Consider the following 10,370-nt stretch of genomic DNA (forward strand, 5'->3'; position numbering starts at 1 on the left):
GCCTGGCCTTGGGCGTCCATCGGTGAGACCGGAGTCCGGGGCTCGGACGAGGGCCTCAGCAAGGATAAGCCGGCCTCATCCAGCGCAGAGCACGGGGTTCCCGCAGGCAAATCACTGGGGTTCTCTCCAGAGCGAGGAATTAAATGCTTGCCCAGAGAGACCCCCAAAGCATCGTTTCTGGCTGGCCACGGAGGCTGCTTCGGCAAAGCCACGTGGCGCTTCTGTCCCATCAGCAGAAACCCAAACGGCGTCCCCAAAGGTTGCTCCGTGGGGTCAGCACAGTAAGAGCCCCCAAGGGCATCCTGGTCCTGATCCCAGAACCCGTGGCTGTCTTAGGCGACGCGGGAAGAGGGCATTCACGACGCGGTTGGCACCCCGGCGAGCTCGAGCAGGGACAAGCGTCCTCAGAGACGACTCATTTCTTGCCAGTTTTATATCAACTCAGCGCAATCATACCATTCATATCGCTGGTGGCCGGAATTAGTGATGTCCCCTCCATGCTTGCCCGGAGCAGACAAGCAGAAATCTGGGAGGCGGAGCTGGCCCAGAGGCGGCGTCCCTGAACATTTACTGCGGCCTTTTTGCAGTCCGGTCCTGAGAAGCCTTTGTAGTAACTGCCCTTCCAACCCTCAGGTGAGTCAACAGCCCCAGGGAAGCTGCGAGAAGCAGGTCCTGGGCGCAAACCCCGGCTTCCTCACCTTTAACAATTAGCATCTCGTTTCTGACACTTAAAAATCGCCTTCAGAAGGACTTGAACACACACCACCTGCCAGATAAGTGGCAAATTTTACGTCTTCAAAAGTGATAAAGTCAACGTCAGATCCATTGCTGTCTGGATTATCGCAAGCTCTCAAATTAGCCCAGCGTAAAATCACTGGCCTCGTAAGAATAATTCCAGACGTGTAACCCAGAAGGCATGTCTAGGATTCTTTTTTTATGGCCATTTATTTTTGAGAGAGAGAGAGAGAGAGAGAGGGAGAGAGCAGGGGAGGGGCAGAGAGAGATGGAGACACAGAATCTAAAGCAGCTCCAGGCTCCGAGCTGTCGGCACAGAGCCCGACGCGGGGCTCGAACCCACGAGCTGTGAGATCATGACCTGAGCTGAAGTCGGACGCTCGACCGACTGAGCCCCCCAGGCGCCCCTAGGATGTTCTGGTAAGAAGCGCTTTGTTGCTTTCTGACACATTCTTCCCTACTGGAACTCTTTAGCCACTCCACCAAATGTTTTCCTGACATGTTACCGAACGGAGACACAAGAAAGTTTTCTCTAAGCGGCTCTAACCTGACACCGGACAGACCCACGTTCCTTGGCTTCTGCTGCTCAAACTGTCTCAAGAATGTCACTGTTACATATAGTCGGTGACTGACTCACCAATAGTACTCCTTCTGTGCTCTTTCCGTGACCAAGGGACTAGGAGGGGTCAGCAGGGGCCCCACGCGGCAGGCCAGCAGGCAGGTTTCTGGCCCGCAGACAGAGCCCCGGGCCACGTCCACGGAACGCAAGCCCTGCTTGGGCCTCTGGGATGTGGGCTTGTGCGTCCAGATGGGCTCTCACGGTCGGAGAAGGATCAGGGTCGTGTGCGGTCGGGGTAATTAGAGGAAACGGCCAACCTGTCACGAGGCCAGGGAGGCCTGCCGTCGCGGACTGGTCTCCCAGCCTCCACGACCTTTTGGCCTGTCATTTAGCCTGGAGTCATAGGCCTGCACCTGCACCAGCTGCTCAAAGTGTCACTCATCAGAGCACTGCATATAAAACTGAAAAGCAGCCACGACCCACCCACCAGAACGCCTCAGAAAGAAACCTGCACTTCTGTGCACACGCGGCCGGCGCCCACACACCGAGACGCGATAATCGTGGAAAACGAGCCTCCCCTGGCTGGACTCTAATTTATCAAGCGCATCCCCCTGGGATTCCTACAAAGACCCCACGAGGTCTCAGTGGAGGGGCTTCAGCTCCTTCTGAGGGCCCTGGGTGGCAATGAGCCTGGACTCAGCCCTAGATCTTTCCGGCAACATCGCTGTAAGGAGAAAACACTGGACTAAGGGACAGGAAACAGCAGTTCTGCCCTTTAGCCACACTTCCTGCCATAAAATACATGTACGATCTCTTGTGATGCGTCCCCCTGCAGAGACGTGGCCGTGCAATGGAATTCTGGGCGCCCGGGGCGGGGGTGCTCAGTGAATTAAGTGTCTGACTCTTGGTTTTGGCTCAGGTCATGATCTCACGGTCGGTGAGTTGGAGCCCCGCGTGAGGCTCTGCGCTGACAATGCGGAGCCTGCTTGGGGTTCTCTCTCTCTCAAAATAAATAAAATAAACTTAAAAAAAAACGCAACATCCCGGACCTGACGCCCGAGGTTCTGATGGCCATGTGACATGGAGCCCAGAAACCTATGTTTTCAGCGAGACTCCCAGTCACCTCTGATGCAGGGGTCACCACGCACACCAGGACAATTGGGGGAGCAAAGGGACATGACTAATGATTAAGCCGGAAACCAGCTTACGGTGGGGACCGAGATGCACAGGCTGAAAGCAGCAGACCCCACACCAGCAGGAACACCCGAGAGCGTCATGGGAGGAACCGCGTGGGCTGACCCCCAGCATTCTGACTCACACCCGTCGTCAGCGTCACGAGAAGGTTTATGGCCGGCAGAGGGTTAAAACTCAAAGACGAGACATCAGAGCACTGTCCTCTTTCCCGTGCGTCGGAATTATCGTCCAGGGCATGAGCTGGCTCTTCTGATGGGCTTATTATTTTGATTTTTTTTAAACTTTTATTTGTTTTTGAGACAGAGAGAGACAGAGCATGAGCAGGGGAGGGGCAGAGAGAGAGAGGGAGACACAGAATCCGAAGCGGGCTCCAGGCTCTGAGCCATCAGCACAGAGCCCGATGCGGGGCTGGAACTCACAGATTGCGAGATCATGACCCGAGCCGAAGTTGGACACTCAACCGACTGAGCCACCCAGGCGCCCCTGATGGGCTTATGCTTTGAAGCATCAGGATCTATCACCGTCCTTTCCATTATCACTGTTTCCGAGAAGAATTCGAAGCCACCACAGACTTTGGTCATCTTTCCTCACTGCAAGGTGCGACGCTTCCAGTCTCCCCTGTTGGCAACAGTCTCTAACACCCATTCTGCCCGTCTCCCTCCAGAGGTGTGGTTAAAATAGAACTGCCGTAGGGGGCCCCTGGGTGGCTCCGTCGGCTAAGCGTCCGACTTCAGCTCAGGTCACATCTCACGGTTCATGGGTTCGAGGCCCGCGTCGGGCTGTGTGCTGACAGCTTGGAGCCTGGAGCCTGCTTCAGATTCTGTGTCTCCCTCTCTCTCTGCCCCTGTTCGCGCTCTGTCTCTGTCTCTGTCTCTGAAAAATACATGAACATCAAAAAGAAAAAGATCTCTAGTCCTGTGTTTGATTCTTGAAGAATTTGAGACGGCCACGCATGCACACGGGTACACTCAGGGACATGGACACGTGTGCACACACACACACACGCAGACACGCACACCCCACAAGCTCCTGTACGTGTAAACTCATGACCTGCCCCCTGAAGAGGTTCGCTGCTGCTGTTCCCACGGGGCTGCCTGCCACGCCCGGGCTCTGGGCTCCGAGGCCCCCGGTTCTGGTCCTGGAGCTGCCACGGGACATTGGCCCTGTTTGTCACCCACACCGTGCTTCAGAGTCCCTTCTGCAGACAGGGTCACGGAGACCTATGCCCAGACCCAAGATTAAATGAGAGTCCACGAAAAGTATGGCACACGGTGCCTGGAACGCAGCATTGAACTTGTCTTAGCGATTATTACGAGCTGTGGGATCACCGTTTGCTAACCCGTGATCTATATTCTGCCTTTTGTCCCCTTTGATGGGTGTGACGTTAAGATCCTGAAAGAAAGTGGAGCCAAGGGTCTGCCCCCTTCCGGAAGACAGGCCGCGTCCCCGTGCGTGCCCCCCGCCCCCCACGTGAGTCCAGGGCCCCCCTCGTGAGCAGAGCAGGGGAGCCCCGGTCCCGTCAGCTTCCAGCTGGGGCCTCGCACGCACGCACCCCCAAGACTGGCAAACCCTTGCCTTCCCCTCCTTGGACTTGGATCCCCGAGAGCTGCCCTGGTCCCGGCAGAACAAGAGCAGCGGGCTGAAGAAAATATTAACACTCCCCCCAGTCTCGGGCAGCTGGCTCTCGGTCCGAGGTGTTTCTATCGCCCACCCGCCCGACTCACTCCGGTGCCGCCATCCAGACAGCGCGGTTCCTGGCCCGGGAGGGTGTGCAAGGAGCAGGCCACTGCTGGCGTGAAAGCGTCGTGATGCGCCAATTCAACTTCTATCGGCAGTTGTAACAGGAGGCAGGTGGGGAGTCTCTGGGGCCGCCGGGGCTCCGCGAAGTCCAGTGCTCACCCTTTTGCACACACAGCCCCTGCCCCCCCCCCCCCACAACCAGGGATTTAATCGCCCCGGACATGGCTAAGGGAAGCAGAAGGTTCCACAGAGTCCCATGCAGCCCACTGGCTTCCGAGCTCCGGCCTGTCTCGGCCTCTCTCGGCCTCTCTCCCTCTTGCCACTCAAGATGGAAAATGGCGAATTTGTTCCAGGGACTCTGCGTCTGTCCCGGGGTGGGCGGCCTGGAGCAGCTCCCCTGGGCAGGTCTCCCCCGACCCACCCCCCTCCCACCCCCACCCCTGCTTGGAGCACCTCCCCCCAACAAAGCCCACCCCCACCCTGCGTAGCAACCGGAGGGACAAGCCCAGGCAGGTGGTGAGGAGGAAGGCCTGGCTTCTGTCCCTGTGCATTAAAGGCCACTTCTGCCATCCAGCCCGTCTCCCCATCTGCAAAGCGTCCCCTCCAAATGTTGTATCTGGGGTGTCATGGTCTGAATGGCAAGTACCATCAGGCCCTCGGAGAGGCTGAGGGGGGCAGTCCCAGTGGCCCAGCCATGACGCAAGGGGACACCGTGATGGGAACCTCACTGCCCATACGACTTCCCTCCCCTCTGTCACCAGCAATGACGTTCCGGGGACTGACTGACCTATGTCTAGGGCTGAGTCCCTTCTTTTCCACTCCTGATTGGTGGGGGACTGCACCGTCCAGCAGAGATCCAGGCTGAGTGCACGAGACGCTCGCCAAGGTCGCTAGGGACGGACGGTCACTGGGCGGCCCTGCAATCTGTCCTCCAACGAGAGGGACCCAGCCTTCAGGAGACACTGACAAGGTCAGCCAGCAGCCAGCAAAAAGCAGACAGGCTGGGTCCTCGGTGATAAGACATGGCTTAGCTGCTGGACGAGCCAACCCTGGACCCACTCTGTCTGAACCCCCAGTTCTGTAGACCCCCAATTCCTGACCGTTTAAGCCAGCTGAGCTCCCACTCTGAGGGGCCTTGTGAAGTTTTGTCTTTCTTTGAATCTCCGCAGAGTTCGGCCCAGACGCTACGAGATGTTCACGCACGGGGACCAGGGCAGGACACAAGCTCTCTGAGACTGTGCCTGACGCATTAATGAACACCCATCAGTGCCTGTAGGGTGGCGAACACTAGGCTGACGCCTTCCACGACCCCTTCAGCTTGCCGGGGCGCCATCACAAAGTGCCACACCCCAGGGGGCTAGACTACAGAAACGTATCTTCTCCCAGCCCTGGGGGCCGGGAGTCCGAGATCACGGCCTGGGCAGGGCTGGGTCCCCCCGGGGCCTCTCTCCTTGGCGTGTGGACGCCGTCTTCTCCCCGTGTCCTCACACGATCGTCCCTCTGTGTGTCTGTGTCCTGACCTCTCCTCATAAGGACACCGGTCACACTGGAGCAGGGCCGCCCTCCTGACCTCATGTTACCTGAATCGGCTCTTTAAAGGTCCCTCCCAAACACAGTCACGTCCTGGGGTCCTGGCAATTAGGACTTCACTATGTTCATTTTAGAGGGACACGTTTTGGCCCATAGCAAGTACTACATCATTTTAATGGGCATTTCAATTTAATGGGCATTTTCTGGGCTGCCCAGAAGCCCTGCAGAGCCTGACTCCCCAGTGCTCTACGGGGATGTGTCTTGCCCAGATTTCCACGGCCGGTGGTGGCCAGGCCAGGACTCCCAGAGACACCTCTTTCCTCTGACCCCAGAGCAGCCAAGGCCCACGTTCTGGCAGAATCCCAAATCTGCCTCGCAAGGTACAGAGGAAAATACGAGGAAACCTGGGAACAGCCCCTTCCCTTCTGGATGGTCACCGTGTCACTGGAGTGTTGGTCTCACACTCTGGGAAAAACAGAAATGCCATTCTCGCTTCTCTCCTGAAGCACACGCCTCTTCGTCTGGGAAATGATTCAAGACTGCTTGGCTCAAGGACCTTGCACTCCACCTCTGGTCACAGCTGGCTGGCCAGAGCTGGAGTCTGTCCCAGCTGCCAGCTGTGGCTCCTGGTCCCCTGGGAATAGGTCACCGGCCCAGGGTTGGACCAATCAGAGCCCTCCCCCAGGGGGAGAGAGGTGAGACCCCTCCCTCGCGGCAAGGCAGGGAGAGGGGAGGGACGGTGGGGGCGGGCAGCCAGCGGCCTGGTTTCCGGCCTCGTAGGAAAGGCGTCCGTGAGAGCCAGGCCACGCTCAGGGAGAGGCATAACGAAGGCAACGACCCAGGTTGGGAGACAGCCTGCAGCTCTAGAACCTTATCCCCGGGGTCCCTGAGGGCACCTGTCCCCTACCTTTCCTGGGGTTGCTTTTCCCCAAACTCATAGTCCCCCCAGCAAGGGGACTGTTGCCTTCAGGGACACAGGACCTGGGTGCACAGCCCACATCACAGGCTACCCGCTGGGCTGGGTTGCGGGCCGTCACGATTAAAGACTCTGGGGCTCCCGGTACCAGGTTCTCTCCCTGAGTATGGTCTTCGCTCCTGTTATGGTTAGATTGTGTCCCCTCCCCACCCCCCAGAAATTCATACATCAGAGTCCGAACTCCCAGAACCTCAGAGCGTGAGCTTATTTGGGAACGGGGCCATTGAAGACGTGGTCAGTTACGATGGGGTCCTGCCTAACCCGCTCTGACTGGCTGCTTACGAAAAGAACGTCATGTGAAGACACACAGAGGGAAGGCTCGGGGCGACATAGGAAAACGCCACCTAGGAGCGGAGGAACGCCAGGAGCCGGTGCGGGGGGAAGGGGGCGCTTCAACCCGCACTCGCGGACCCCTAGCCCCCAGAACCGGGAGACAACAGTTCACGGTGCCACACCTCTCCGTCAGCGGCAGTTTGTTGAGGCAGCAGATGTGCAACTCCCACACCTGCCTCCGGGTCCGGGGTCCGGGGTCCGGGGTCTGGCTCAAGGCATCATCTGAGAGGCTGGGGAAAATCTCTCCCCACCACCGCACTGGGCACCTGGAGGGAAGTCACGAGGACAGGTAGTTTCGAGGAAGGACTAGGTGGGATGCTCGCAGGAAAGGAAGGGCCACGAGTATGTCACAAACCGAGGGCCGGGCTTTGGACACCTTAGGGGAAGGACAGGAGAAGTGGGGAAAATAGCAGAGAGGCCAAAGTGAGGGGGTCCAGGTGGCTGACCACCGCTGCACCTGTCTCACTCCCCTCCCTCCCGTGGCCCCGAGGCACAGCCAAGGCGAGTCCTTCGAGTTCACAGCCAACAGTTGCCAGAAGGTCCCCCGAAGCAGCCTGACGCCCTCCCTGCCCTCCCCCCGCCCCCGCACTTGGAGTTCTGCACTCACTGTTGAATTACAGGGGTGGGGAGGGCCGGGCTGACGGTTCCTTCCCTCGGGGTCAGCCAAGTCTCATGACAAAAGCTGGCATGACTTAGCGAGCTTTCCAGAGTGGCACCACCTTCCGGAGGGGGTGTTCCCGCTTTGCATTTGCACCGCCGTGTGCAATTCCCGGGTGACCGGGTGACCGCCGCATTTCCCAAAACACCGTTCCCACACTTGGCTCGCCAGAGTGGGGAAGCGTTGCACAACCGAGAGCAGATAAGAACAAGCCGGCCTCTCCGAGCACAGGGGCCGCTGTGTGCAAATCGGGGCGAACGCGAGGGCAGCGCGGGGAAAGGGGCAGCGGGCGCGTGTCTGAGCTCCCTGCAGGGGTCTGCTCGCAGCAGGACAAACCCACAGCCCTGGAGCCCGCTACACCCACCGCCTGGCTCCCGAGCGTCACCAGGCGAAGGGGCCCTTTGAGAAAGAATGATTCACGGGGTCGGTTCTGCAAGGAGCGTTTGGAAAACAAGAAGCCTGGGACTTAGAAATCACCGAGGCCCACGCGCACGGGTCCAGCGGGCTCGCATTTGTGCGCCACGGGCCTCACCAGGAGACCCCGGGAGACGGAGCAGATCCCCGCAGCGGGAGGAAAAGGGGATTTCGCAAAAGTGTCCCCAAAACGTGCACTCTCAGATACATCCGTGCTTTTAACACCAACCTTGCAGAGGAAAAGTCGCCTCTGTGCTTCGGTCCCCAACCTCTACCCTGAATGTAACGTGTCAACTCGCGGCAGCCGCGGAGAAGTCGCTGCCGGTGTTAGCGGTGAACGGGCATTAACAGAGCTGTCACAGCAAACCCAGGAGCAGCGGCGGAATTAATTTTTCCTTCATTAATAATGTCCTAATTTGCATGATTAATATGTCATGGTCGATAAACACAGGCAGCGACGAATGAAATCACTGAACAAAAATGCCACCTGCTGAGCAAACAGCATAAGTAAATGACTTAACACAGCCAAGTGAGCAGGAGACACTGTATTTCCCCAAAAACAATGTTCGAAACGCCTCAAGTGTCACCATTATTGGGAGAACTGGTTGAGGAACACAGAGACAATCATTCCAGACGTTTCCGTGGAAGGACGAGCTCCAGGGCATTCATGGCTCTGACAGGTCGCCACAGGACAAGGCTGACTCGCGCCAGCTCGCTGGGCTCCTTCCTCACCTCGCCCTGCTTCCTGTGCCAGGCCCAGGCCACGGGGCAGAACATTCCAGGCCACAGTGGTGCCACGTCTCCGACCAGCCGCACGCCTCGGTGATTTGGGCCCGGAACTAGGGAACAGGGCTGTTGCCAAGGGCTCGAGTGGCTGCAGGGAACAGAAGGGAAAGGGAAACTGAAAAGACCCGAAGTGGCCCCAGATACATTGGCAAGACCCTTTGTGGACACCGGTCCAGTGCCGGACACAGAGCCAGGAGCCGGGGGTGGGGTGGGGCGGTGTTCACACGTGGGTCCTGGGTGCAGACGATGGCCTGAAATCCTGGAAGGCAGAGAAGCCATAGTGGCGGGCAGCCCGTGCAACAGAACTTCCCGCAACGATGGGAATGTTCTAGATCTACAACATCCAGGGTGGCAGCCACATGCGGACCGAGCACCCAAGAAGTGTCCGGGGCGAGTCAGGATCCTCGACAATCCTGGACTGGGTTGCCCGGCACATTCCATTTCCGTTAACGCAGATCTGAACGGCCACACGTGGCCGGTTGCTCTGTACCCAGCAGGGTCTGGAAGGCTGCTCCTGCACCGGCAACGAGGGCAGCACGGGCCCCACAGCCCTTTCCTGGCTGTGGCCCTGAGAGACACATCCCCACCCCCCCACCCCCGGACTTGTTCGTCTGCAGCTCGAGGGGATTGGACGAGCTGATCCCTGGGGTCGGCCTGCTTCCTCCCTCAAATATCTGAACATGCTGCTCTGTTCACATTTTAGCATCACCCAAAGCCTTCGAGGGGTCTCCGCTGCTTACCAAACCCTCCTCCCCAGGGGCCCCCTCGTGTTCGTCACCCCACCCAGTCCTGGCGGGAGACCCGCCTTGACTCCGAGCCCCGCGGCCTCCTCTGACCAGCCGCTGGCGGTGGCCCGTACGTAGCCCTGGCTTGTTGATCCCGGTGCTGTTTCCGTGCATCGACGTTGCCACATCGTGGTGGCAGCAAATGACACGCTAGAGCTCCTGTGCGTGCGTGACCACAGGCAGCAGGGGCAGGTGAGGTGTGGGGTCCCGTCCTCCCCCCGCCCCCCAGCAGAGGCACGGCCCCGGGAAGCTGCCAGGCTTCTCCAAGTCTGGGTCCCGCGGGTCCGGACGAGCAATGCCCGCCCCCCCTCGGGTTGGATGGGAGCCGAATCCAAGCCGGGCGGGAGCTCCCAGCGGGGGCCGGGGCTCAGCAGGTCCTCCGCCCGTGGGGGCCCCCGTTTCACCCCCAGACGGCGTCCGTTTCTCCGCCCTCCAGCAGCTCACAGAGGATGATGGAAAACTGTTGCTGATCACGGGGGCGGGTAACCCGCAAGAAGCGTTTCGCAGATGGTTTTCATCTCGGGCTCATTTAGTGAACTGGAACCGGGCTTGTGGCGGAATGAAATTGTAAGAATGCTTTCCCCACTATCTCTTCTCTGGATTATCTGTGTCTAATCACCTCTCTTTGCTTTTGTCATCCTTCTCATTGAAGAAAGAGGA

The 10,370-nt window shown here is 58.8% G+C and overlaps 1 long non-coding RNA gene across 1 annotated transcript in view; it reads right to left on the reverse strand.

Annotated features, from left to right (window-relative positions):
- Positions 1–8,115: 8,115 nt before the first annotated feature.
- The window catches only part of LOC125930327 (uncharacterized), a 23,701-nt gene continuing 21,446 nt past the window's right edge, over positions 8,116–10,370 (reverse strand). Inside the window, exon 3 of the long non-coding RNA XR_007460151.1 lies at positions 8,116–9,013. This is a non-coding gene — a long non-coding RNA (uncharacterized LOC125930327). The remainder of the gene's footprint in view (positions 9,014–10,370) is intronic.

Source organism: Panthera uncia, chromosome A2, assembly GCF_023721935.1.
Source record: "Panthera uncia isolate 11264 chromosome A2, Puncia_PCG_1.0, whole genome shotgun sequence".
NCBI lineage: Eukaryota > Metazoa > Chordata > Mammalia > Carnivora > Felidae > Panthera > Panthera uncia.